Source organism: Tamandua tetradactyla, chromosome 12, assembly GCF_023851605.1.
Source record: "Tamandua tetradactyla isolate mTamTet1 chromosome 12, mTamTet1.pri, whole genome shotgun sequence".
Taxonomy (NCBI): domain Eukaryota; kingdom Metazoa; phylum Chordata; class Mammalia; order Pilosa; family Myrmecophagidae; genus Tamandua; species Tamandua tetradactyla.
The window spans coordinates 75416639-75427836 of record NC_135338.1 but is presented as its reverse complement, the minus strand read 5'-3'; the positions used below and the strand labels follow the sequence as shown (position 1 = coordinate 75427836).

The 11198-nt window shown below is 37.0% G+C and overlaps 1 long non-coding RNA gene across 4 annotated transcripts in view; it reads left to right on the top strand.

The window, feature by feature from the left end:
- The first annotated feature begins 5447 nt into the window (after positions 1 to 5447).
- The window catches only part of LOC143651603 (uncharacterized), a 51682-nt gene continuing 45931 nt past the window's right edge, over positions 5448 to 11198 (top strand). For all 4 annotated transcript variants that reach the window (XR_013160063.1, XR_013160061.1, XR_013160064.1 and 1 more), the window contains exons 1-2: positions 5448 to 5514; positions 7586 to 7675. This is a non-coding gene — a long non-coding RNA (uncharacterized LOC143651603). The remainder of the gene's footprint in view (positions 5515 to 7585; positions 7676 to 11198) is intronic.

The window sequence follows — 11198 nt, the reverse complement described above, 5'->3', positions numbered from 1 at the left end:
AATGTCTGCAGAATAAGCTACAGTGAATATCTAATCTGCCCTTCCATACTGAATGAAAGCCACTGTGAAGGCCTCACTTTCTACCTTCCATCAAGAAGTAATATTCTTATTTCTAGCCACCCATCTGGACAGCAGGCTCACCATAGGAAGTGCACATGATGGTCATTCTGCAGCCTTCATCAGTTACATTTGACTAAGTGGTCTGTGGTTTTCCCTGGAAGTACTTTTGACACTGAGAAAGCTTTGATCCCCAAAGATGAGGCTTACACAGAAGGACCACACTGTCCTCTAAGGAAGGCACAGAGAAGCTTTCTAACTCAGGCTTACATGTGTGAGACAGCACCAAGGAGGTCACCTTCTTGGTTGACAGCTTCCAAAATGAGAATTTCACAGAGGCACTGTTTTATGATGAAAATGAATTTTAATGGCCTTATAATTTTGTTTTAAAATTTCCATCTTATCAACTATGCGTTAATGAGAAAATGCTGGTAGGAAAAATTAAATCTGGATATGACAACGGTTCAATATGAAAAAAATAAAAGACCATTAGTGACAATTCTCTAAATGATGGGCTTGTTACCGCAAATTCAGCATGTGTTTAGACCTCAGTACTCTCACAAATCTTGATAATTTGCACAAACAAATCTCATTCTGTCTTCTTTGTTTTGAGTAGCTCCTATAAGTTTCAGAACGCTACTTCATTAGCTACTCTGTTTACACTAAATCAACCATTGGTGCTGATCAGATTAGTGGGGTATCAACTAGAAATCATCATCACCACTCTGCAAACTTTCAGCAAAATACCAAGTGGTAGCTACTGAGGAAGGCCCCAAGCACTGCTGGTTTTCATTAATGTGTTTCCAATCTGGAAAATAAATGGGTTGATTCCAATTGTCTTTCTAATTCTCTCCCATGGTTTGAGATTCTTCAGGTTGACTGGGGTTTAAGATGCCAGGCAGTAACACAGAAGAACATAATTATTTCCTGCAAAAAGAAACCCTGTGTCCACGTGAGCTTCTCCTCAGCCTCACGAAATCAAAGACTGCACAACTCAAGAAACTTTGCTGTGCATGCAAGGTGGCATTCCATCCTATGCAGGCTGTGGCTGGGGAAGGAAGAAGCTGCACTTAACACTTACAGTCTCATCTCCACTGCCATCAGCCTTCTGGTTTGTAGACTGAAGGGAAAGCTGCCGACAAAGAATCTGAGTGTACACTCAGCATCCTTCTGTCTAGGGTTTTTGTGGTCTGGTCTACTTCAAAAAGTTCTGTTCCCTGTTATGCAATATGAAATTATAAACTCAGGTTAGACATTAAGAAAATGTATATTAAACGAATTATGATTGCATTAAATGGTACTGTCTAGGAAGAGACCCTGTTACCACATCCCGGGGAAGAGTTCCACCATGTGGCCAATAGTGAAAATATGTCAACCCACTCAAATACAGGTTACCAATAAAGGCATAACTTACACAGGCGCTGAATGGAGCAAACTTTACTGACATAGAGAAAAGACAAAGAAAGGTCAGCTTCACTAATGGACATCAGGCCCTCATGGCCAGCAGGTCTCAATCTTCAGGGAGTGATGAAGGAAGATGGTCTATGTTGCAACGCTCTCTCTTGTGTTCTATATACCAAAAAAAAAAAAAAAGCTATAGGAGTAGGAGTGTGTCAGTTCCCATAAAATCCACATACCCAGCTAGGCAGACTCCAGTGAATGTTTCCATATGCTCAGGGTGAAAGGAGAAGAAGGTGTTTGTGGCAGGTTACTATCTGCCAAGGAGCGTGTTTTGTCTTCAGGCACTCCAGAAAAGGGTGTCAGACCACAACTACATTCCCACCATTGGTGCCAGGCCAATACATTCAACCCCAAACACAGTAGTCACAGTTTATTTGTGGCCAAAATGAAAGGCAGGAAGCCACACCCAGAATGTCCTCTTTCATAGATACAATCATATGTATTTTATTTCATTTTGATTTAAAAGCTTCTGTTCAACATTCAAAGGTATTCATCCTAGAAAAAGGCAGATGGTTCATGGAAAATAGGTTCCATGTAATGCATACCTCATTATCCATAAATATGGATAGCAGAGGAATAAACAGGAATGAGAATTACTTTAAGATGCTCTAGGGGGAGAGTTAGTCCAGGTACACTTGAGAGAAAATAATATTACTCTAGGAAAAAAGTACAACTTTCTGCAACTGGTAAGTACTAAGAAAAGCAAGATCTAACAAAGTACTTGAACATCAAATGTTGTGATTTAGTAATTTATTAAGAAGAATATGCGTTTTAGTTAGAAATGCTGCCAAAATGCAATATACCAGAAATGGCTTGGCTTTTGTAAAAAGGATTTTACAAGTTTACAGTGCTAAGACCATAAAAATATCCAAACTAAAGCATCTGGAGAAAGATATCTTGACTAAAAAGAAAAGCCAAATGGTGTCTGAGATTTCTCTGTCATCTGGGAAGGCACATGGCTGGCATCTGAGGTCCTTGCTCCTGGTTTGTTACTTTGTGCTTCTGATTCCAATGACTTCCTCTCTAAGCATCTGTGGGCCTTCACCTGGCTTCTCTGGGTTCTGGCTTCCTTAGCATCTTCTCATGGGAATGCCTATGGTAATTTCTGCTGGGCTCCTCTCTTGGCTTCTGATTTCAAATGGCTCTTGCAGATCTTGTGTGTCCTTCTGGCATTTTCCTCTGCATCTCCAAATATCTGTGTCAATGCATTCTCCAAAATGTTCCCTCTTAAAGGCCTCCAGTAAACTCATCAAGACCCACCTTTAGTGCAGAGTCATATCTCCTTCGAATAAAAAAGTCTCACCCACAATCAGATCAAATCTCTATGGGAACAACCCAATCAAGAGGTCCCACCCACCCTACAATATTGGATCAGTATTAAAAGAACATGGCTTTTCTGGGGTACGTAAGAGTTTCAAACCAGCACAATATATGTTTGAATTATATACAGAAGTAGTCTCCAATTCATGAACATACGAGGTATTATCTGTAAATTTGGATATTTAACATTTAGAATTGACATGGAGCAGCACTTATCACAATTAGTGAGATCATCCAGGCAATGCTTTAAGCATGGTGCACATGATATTGGGTACTAAATTGTATATACCTAATTATCACAAACCTGAATATCTTCCTGGAGAATGTAGTCAGTAAGTGCAGTATTCATGGACAGAGCTCAGTGAATACATTGAACAGTAAGGTTTCCTTACTTTTTCTCTGGAAGGAAGGGCAGAGAATATGCTAGGGTGGCCTACCCAATGCAGGGTGAAAAAAATAGCACTGTATGGAGAAGGTCCAGATTCCCTCTCAGTTGGGAAGAAAAGGAGTGAGAAAAGAGAAGAGAACCTCTTTCAAATAGACGAGGACCATTTTCTCCCCAAGCTGTGATCTGTGAGACACTTGAGGAGCATTCCATTGATGCTCAATGGTTAGAATCACTATATTGTCCAAGTCAGGGCGCTTCTGAAAGTGAAATGAGAAGCTGTTAATAATTATGCCCAGACTCCAGGACTCTACTGGGCCATCAGGGATGTATGTTTGATTTCCTTGGGAACAAAATGTTAAGGAAACACTGGCCACTATATCCCTGATTTAGAGATCCCTAATACCCACAGGCATATTGAAGATCTGTACATCCCATAAGGAAGACAATGGTTAATCTTCATAAACTCAAGATATTGACAATGAGAACTTCATTTCCATTTTACAACTATTCACATCTTCAAGACATGAAAGTCCATCAGAACAAAGTTTCAGGAATAGTACACTGAGGCATCCACCAGGAGGATAAAGCAGGAGAGGAAAGGGCTGAGAAAAAAGCGAAGGTGATGGGTGGGGGAATTAGTTTGGTGATTTTTCACAAGAGAAGAAAATATGGAATGATGTTGGGAAGCAAGTATGAGCAGAGACAGATAACTTGTTGATGGACCAGCCCAAAGTCCTGCTTATTACATGAATGTCTTAAAGGCATTGTGTGATTTTCCCCTAGAAAGGTTAAATTTCCAATCCTAATGATTTTAAGGTAGAAATTTTTATGACTTATTTGTTAACTAAATAAATGGAAGCTCAGCACAAGCAGTTTGCTCCATTTGGAAATCTCCCCACATCACACACATACCTCTATTACCTGGACAACTCTCTCTTGTCTTTTAGGTCTCAGCCTAAATGTAACTTTATCCATGAAACAGGCCATAATTTTTCTGGATTTGACTTCCATGCACTTTGGTAGCACTGTAATGACCTTTACTGTACTTTGCTGGAATCAACTTTTCCTTGTTTTTTTTTCCTTCTCTGAAGTAGAAACTTCATGAGAGGTAGAGTCTTATCTTTCATTTCCCATGGTTTCTTCACTGCTGAGGACATATAGATGCCCAATAAATATTTGTTAAATGTAAGAGTAAATAGCCAAAAGTTATCTGGGACAACAAGCAAAGGTAAGGTCATAATTACATTATTTACCATTTCTTGCCTTCAACTCCAAACAAATGCCCCATGCCTCCATTTATTCTGTTCTCTGTGAATCTCTAGCATCTGACACAGCTGGCACATAGTAAGTGTTCAATTCATATGTTCTCTCTGAACCTCTAGCATCTGACATAGCTGGCACAGAGTAAGATGTTAATTCATATTTAATATATGGGTAAACGTTTATAATTGTGTTATATTCATTTATATATACATTAACTTATCTAAGAGGCTTATATGAAAACAGGAATTATTTGAATCTGTGAGTCAAGTAATTGCTAATAATCATTTTGTCTAAGAGAAGAGCAGAGAAGCTTTAAGTTGGCTATGTTTAATTTAAAGATTAGAGATTAGAAGCTAAGATAAAAAGATCAAAGCAGCAACTTTGCTGTGTAAATATATAGTTTGAATTTAGAGATAATTACCAAAAATATACACATTTTATATATTTGACATAATAAATTCAGAAATTAGAATTTTATGAAGCATCTCTTTCTTCTGAGTTTTCCTTTTTCTTTTCATAGATGTTATTTTTAACCTTAAGGAGAAATTATCATATTGATTTACTTCCTGCCTGAAATTTGTATAATTTCCCTATGCTAAAAGTGGAAGCATTTATGCATATTCAATTACATTGTTAATAATACGAATCAGTGTTTTTCTTGTGCAAATTGAATGAAAACTAGACATGTAGAATTTGATCTTTTCTCTACCAGTCTCAAATAACACTGTCCTTTAAGAGTAGTGTCAATAGAGGAATCATCTTTTTAGAATTCAAATAAGGTTTAGTGTAGTTTTTGAAACTTGGCCCCACCTTACCACAAGCATGAACTACTATGCTAATGAAAGGGAAAAAACAAGACATATGTTGTGAAGAGTGATTATAACTACCGACTACCAAAACTGCCTTCTAAAGAATTAACATTCCTCAGAATTCTAAGATGTCATTAATTTAGAATTCTGTTTCTCAGAATTCTCCTAAATCATATCACTGATTTTTAACTTTCTCTTTTAGTAACGGCAGATCAGGTAATTGAAAAGAACTTTTACACAATAAAAACCCAGATTAATATACATTTTTAAAATTTCCTAAAAGGACCAAAGAGTTATAAAGATAGTAGGCACAGCAGCCCCAATGTGTGGGAGAAGATGAAGAGGTGAACTGGGTATTAGGGACCCTTGATATTTTGTAAGACTCAGCAGAGCGAATGAGCAGCTCACAGGATGGAAGCTTGAGTTCACAGATTGTGAGTGTATGATAAATCACCCAGTAATTACAGTAAGGGCCTTGAAATGTTGTACTCCAGAAGAAAAAGTAAACAAGAAGAAAACTAGCCCTCACACATACCTTAGCCCAGCTTTGAGTTATCCAGTATACCAGAAATTCTCAATTTGAGAAACTGAATGAAGATGATCCCATGTTGTTAGTACTTCCAGGCAGTAGGCCTGGGAGATCCTCTCTGCAGAAAGCTAAGCTAACCTAGGCCGCAATTGTTTTTTACAAACAATTTTCCAAGTACAATGATTGTCACACAATCAATATGTTCTAATGAAGATAAAATCCAATATTACATATTTTATAAGAATTTAGAATCTATAAAATATGACATTTCATATTTGAAGAAAGCCAAATAGAAATGACAGAAATAAAATATGGCATAACTAAAACCAAGAGATCAATGTACAGGTTTAACAGCAGATAGGAAAATGCTACAAATAATTAGTATTCTTTGGATAGATTGGGAGAAACTATCCAGATGAAGCATAAAAAGAAAAAAGCATGGGAAGTACAGAAGATAGGGCAAGAGATGGCATATACAAGATGGAGTGGAAATGTATAATATACATTTATTTGGTCTCCAAGAGGAAGGAGCAAGAGAGAAAATGAAGAAAACAAACAAACCAAAAAAACTATGTAAAGAAATAATGGCTGAGAATTATCCACAACTGATAAATGACATCTATCCTCAGATTCAAAAGGGCCAATAGCTACCATGGAAGACTAAATATATCAGAGCTTAACTATAAAAGACCAAAAATAAACAATCTGACATCAACACTAGGTTGGATGTAGGATATGGAATTGATTATCTCCTAAAGAGAAGAAGCAACAATTAGACAGACAGATGACTGCTCAGTTGCCCCACTGAAAGCCAAAAGCCAAAGACAGTAGGAACTCTTGACTGTACTGAAAGAATATAAATTCCAGCCTAAAATTCTGTAACTGATTCAAGGATAAAGGTTAAATAAAGATAGAATCCACAAACAAACTCAGCCCACAGTAAAGGAAATCATATAGACTGTCTTTTGAGTAGAATGAAAATTTTCCTAGATAGAGGGTTGGAGATTGGGGAAAAAATATGCAAGGAAAACATAAATATGCAGCTAACCATACACAAATACTAATGCTGCAAAACAATTATTATAAGTTCATGTGTGATTTAAAATGTAAAAATAAAATCGATAAAAAGCAATAAATGTAAGTCAGAAGGGAGGCAAATGAAATTATTGTCTTCTAAGGTTCTTGCATTATTCTTTTGGAAGGTTTAATTACCAATTAATACTTAATTTTAAAAGTCAAGAATACATTTAAGGAATGACCATAAAGAGAAAATTTAAGGAATATATAATACTTACATTAACAGAAGAACAAAAACGCAGTAACAAAAATCCTTAATAAATAGATAAAAGGTAAGAAAAGGAACACAGAAGGCAAGATTTTAGCAATCCAGGGCATTTCTTGTCCAGGGTCAATAGGAGGTAGCTCACTCCAAGGGCGGTGAGGACAAAGTATCATATAAATAAATTAAATTAATAAGTAAATAACCCAGAAAGGAGAGGACTGACTTAGAAGATTTCTAGGGCCATAAAAAACAGACAATCCTTCCTGGGATTAGTTCATAACTTGCCTCCCATTTTCTCCTCTCATTCCTTCCACCCCATTTCAGGGAGATAGGCAGAGATATCCTTTTCTAGCAGACAAAATCCTGCTTCCCATTGACCTGCTTAAAGGGATTCAACACTCTTCATTAAGAGGAGAACAAAATCTTAGTTGACCCTCTCTGACAGGTACCTTGCTAACCATCTCTCTTTCCCGCAGGTCCCAGCCTAAATGTAACTTTTTAGGAGAGGCATTTCCTGTATGTGTAAATTATCTTCTTCCCCATGGGATCATTTCATGGTAAGACAGGTAACTACCATTAGTAAGTATTTTGTACTCACACTATGCCAAAAATAGCAAGAATAGCATTGGATATTAACTGTGAGAGATTTATTGAGTTTTCAGTTAATCCTCACAAATTGCGCATTTTAAAAGCACATTTACAGATGAGGTAACAGGCTAACAGAGGGTAGGAAATCTGCTCATGGTCACACTCCTACTGAGCTGGGAAGCCAACATCCAGCCTAGATCTCTCTGATTCCACAGACATGTTCTTGACTACAACTCCCCACTGCATCTCCAGCTGTTCTAAATAGTTCTTAGTTACTGGCATTAGGATATTCATCTTCTCAGTGTTACAAATATCACTGTGCATATTTGGCTGAAAATAATTAAAAATAAAACAAAACAATGTAATAAATGATACTGTAAATAAATAGAATGAATGAAATAAAGGCTAATTTATAATTTTATAGTATCTATAAAATATAAAAGTGCAGATTGAAAATTGTCTCCATTTAGTGCCAAAATTATCAACAATTTTATAGCCAATGATTGAGACTATGGATTTATTAGACAAAAGAGTTTTCTACAACTTTTTGGTAGCCAAATTCCTTGATACCAGGCTTCCCAGACAAAACTTTGAGTCAAAGAGCAATGAAAGAGGGACAGTGAGGTTTCCTTTTCTTCCTACAGCTCCTATGTGCTTTTATTCTAGAAGTTGTATCCCTGAGACTGAGGGTCTCCATGCAGAAATAAAGACAGACCACCCAAATGAGAAAAGAGGCTATTTATTCAGTGTTGCAATAGCAAGGGATTCAGTCACCATCATTCTGCAGACTCAGAGGCAGACAAGGGAGTGGAAAAGCCTTTATAGTGAGAAAAGGGAAGAATTTAGATATGCTGTAATTAGAGATTGTTGCCATAGGGATACAGGAGGTGGGTAAATAGAGGTAGGGCATCCTATGTAATTGGTTTGGTGAACATATTTGGCTTTCTCTGGTTTGTTCTAGTAGAAAGTGGGGGCAAAAAAATAAGGAAGCTGGCAGTTATTAATTCCTGACTGTGTTGGGGCCAATTACTTAAGAAGTTGGGCCAACTGCTGTCCAAGAAGACCAGCTTTCTGGACGGGGTCCTGCAGAGGTTGTGGGTCAGAATTCTATTGTTCTATATAGTGTGGACATTGTCTGTTTGTTTATTCGGTCACTCAGTCTCCTCTTGTAGTCAGTATCTCTCTTGCATGAGGGTGACCAATTCAAAAAAAGTGAAATCCAGGTGTTTACCACCCAGGGATTGTTCAGTCATCTCCCTAGTCAACTGTACTGCAAGCTATTCTGGACTTTTTTGTTGTTGTGTCATCATAGTGATCAACTGATGATAGAGCAGCTACATAGAAGCATTTAAGACTTTGGATAGATTGTAATTGACCATATCATGATAGCTATGTAAGAAAAACAAAATGAACAATTAGTAATCCATATAAGATGTTTCAGAACCAGGAGCCCCAATTGCCCAACTCAGACCAATGGATCAAATCCCATAAACCATGAAAATGAACCTTAGAGAAACAAGCCATTTTTTTTTGGCTTAAGGCCATTTATAGCCATTCTAATTTGCTTATTTCACTGTTCCAAGTATAGAAATATTCTATTTTGCTTATTTCATTGTTCCAAGTATAGCAAAAGGATTAGCAATGGTCCAGACACTACCATAACTGGCTAACCAGAAATCTAGAGCAAAGCGAATGTCTATTACTGCTCATAAAAATGAGTTAAGACTGATCTGTATTCTATCTAAGGCAGAGGTGATATTGTCAATAATTTCTTCCAGAGTTGGTGGTACAGTTCTTACAGTTTTTCCTATTTGTGTTTCCAACTGATAGTAGCATTGCTCTGATTGTTCACATAAGCAATGAGTTAATAATTCCTTCAGGGAATATACCTAAACAATCTACAGTGGCCTTATTTTGGAGTTCATGCCTGGGTTAGAATTTCCATCCATGCTGACTTTTAGAATTAAGGTGTCTGTGTATAGATGAGTCTCAGAATTCTATTCCTAAAGTGTATGAGGTAGTAGTTTGAGGCAAGCAGGAACAGTCAACCTGGCAAATTTGTAGGCAGTAAGGGCACATGAAGCTACAGGGAAAAAAGGAGATTTTTTTACATAAGGTTAGTACCAAGGCCCTACATTAACTGGGCTGCATATTTGGATCTCTACTAGCCTCTTCCAAGAAGCGAGTATTTGACTCATCACCCTTCAAAAGTTGTTGAATTCAAATTTAGAATTTCCTAGGGTCTGGTCAATAGATTTTAATGACTGGCTCCTTTTCTGGGAAAGAAAATGAAACAGGTTGATTAATTTAAAGTCATTTGTCCATGTAGATGGAAGTGGAAAAATGATCAGAGTAATTCTGTATGGTTTTGATTAATGAGACTAGAATTGCACAGAAGATTTTATCATGGGGTCTGGTGATGGCTGGCATATCCAGTAGTGAGTAAAATTTTGGACAGTGGCTAATGTTTGGGATATTCTAAGAATGGCGTTAAAATAAGCATGTTCTGAACTAACAGTTATAACAAGGAGGGAGAAAAGAGGAAAGAGATCATTATGGCAGGATGAAAACTAAGCGCCCATACAAAACGAGAATGAGAATGATTATAACAAGCAGATAAAAAAAAACAAAACAGGCATTAGACAGAATTCTCTCCCTTGTCTTTGGCAGAAGCTGTCCACCGTCTGAGGTCAACTGCTTTTTCCAAAGGTCTTGTGTCACCTGCTTCCAGAGTTTCTCTGAGAACCCAAGTTTTTGCTTCTGTATTTGAGTAGATTTCCAATTTTGTGAAATTCTGAATTGCTTCTTTAATATGAAATATGAACCCAAAGGGTGACCCTCTGAAGTCTTACTTCTGTATTTGTTGTTAACATTCCCTCCAGTGAGGGAATAGATGAAAAATTCTAGTTGCAGGTTTTGAAAATGTGGGAAAGTGGCTTTAATCTGTTGGTGATGGGACTGAATATGAATATGACTCCCTTATAATATTCTCATTATGTCTGCCTTCAGCTGGGCATAAGGTAGTATCAGAGATGAAATCCCTAAATGCATGGATCTTTGAGTTACCAATTTATAGGTAGAAAACCAATGTGTCTGCAAGGGAATGGACAATATATTCAGAAGGCATGATGGGAGAACCTTGACCAAAGGTGCACAAATGTTCATGAAAGTATCACTAATTTAGTTTAAAGATGCTTTTGTTTCTTTAAACTTCTTCAAAATATTGTGGATGGTAAGGACAGTCTAGTTTTGGAGTAAGGGGCTAACATCTTACTGTGTCCTTTCATAATGATTCCCAAAAAGTGTACGCCTTGATCAGTTGATATAAAAGTTGGTATGTGCCAGTTCGGAAACAAAATCAAAGATCTTTTTAGCAATTCTAATGGCTGTAAGTTTTATGCAAGGAAATTCTTCAATTATTCAAAAATAGAAACATAATTTCTATGACATAATTTCAACAATGGTGAAAGCTGTATAAAACACATCTGAAAGTATTCAAAG